Source organism: Pteropus vampyrus, unplaced genomic scaffold (assembly GCF_000151845.1).
Source record: "Pteropus vampyrus isolate Shadow unplaced genomic scaffold, Pvam_2.0 Scaffold1000008201, whole genome shotgun sequence".
Classification (NCBI taxonomy): Eukaryota; Metazoa; Chordata; class Mammalia; order Chiroptera; family Pteropodidae; genus Pteropus; species Pteropus vampyrus.
In genome coordinates, this window is record NW_011922603.1 from 305 (window position 1) to 1,482 (window position 1,178).

At 42.1% G+C, this 1,178-nt stretch overlaps 1 pseudogene; it reads left to right on the plus strand.

Annotated features, from left to right (window-relative positions):
* Positions 1-329: 329 nt before the first annotated feature.
* Positions 330-448, plus strand: LOC111735787 (annotated as a pseudogene).
* Positions 449-1,178: the final 730 nt, after the last annotated feature.

Genomic DNA, 1,178 nt, shown 5'->3' on the forward strand with positions numbered 1-1,178 from the left:
CACAAACCTCCTCCAATTGCCTCTGACTACAACATCCTCTGTTCCTGAGAGTTCCCTCTGGCTTGAACTTCTCTATGCTCTGCTGCAGATGAAGCCATTTCCTTTGGGAAGAGATTATCTGTTTTATGTTTTGTTTCTCCCTCAAGACAAAATCTCTGAGCCAAGTCTCTGGAGCTGGGAGTGGGAACAATAGCATCCGTTTTCACGAGTGACACCCCTGCTCTAGGTGTTGAGTACTTGGTAGACAGGGGGCAGTAGCCTGAGATCCTCCCAGCTTCCCTCTCTTAGCATGGAATCGCTGTCTTATAAGCCAGGTTAAGAGTAATGGAGGCTACAGCCATGCCACCCTGAACATGCCAGATCTCGTCTGATCTCGGAAGCTAAGCAGGGTCGAGCCTGGTTAGTACTTGGATGGGAGACCACCTAGGAATAACAGGTGTTGTAGGCTTTAAAAAAAAAAGTAATGGAGGACCCTGTATTCTTAGAAGTACTGCACTCAAGGTAAAGTTTACCTTCCAGGAGAAGGGGCTCAAGGAAGCTCCCACCTCTCCATGGCACTCTCCCATAACTTGTCCTCAGCAATGAGGAGCTGAGGCAGAATGAGAAATGCTCATGTCCTAAAGGAGCCAAAAACAACAGAGAAGAAAGCCTCTTCCATAAATGGTGCTGGAAAAACTGGAAAGCCACATGCAAAAGAATGAACCTAGACTGCTATCTATCACCATATACCAAAATCAACTCAAAGTGAACCAAAGACCTGAATATAGAACCTGAAACAATAAATTGCACAGAAGAAAACATAGCTACTAAATTCATGGACCTTGGATTTAGAGAGAACTGTATGAATTGGCCCTCAAAGGCAAGAAAAGTAAAAGCAAAAATAAATAAATAAATAAGACTATATCAAACTAAAAAGCTTCTGCACAGCAAAAGAAACCAGGGACAAGACAAAGAGGCAACCATCTGAATGGGAGAAGATATTTGTAAACAACACCTCTGGTTAGGGCTTAATATCTAAAATATACAAAGAACTCATACGACTCAACAATAAAAATAAAACAAACAATCCACTTAAAAAATGGGCAGAGGACCTAAACAGACACTTCTCCCAAGAAGACATACATATGACCAACAAACAAATGAAAGGATGCTCAACTTTGCTAGCTATTAGTGAAATG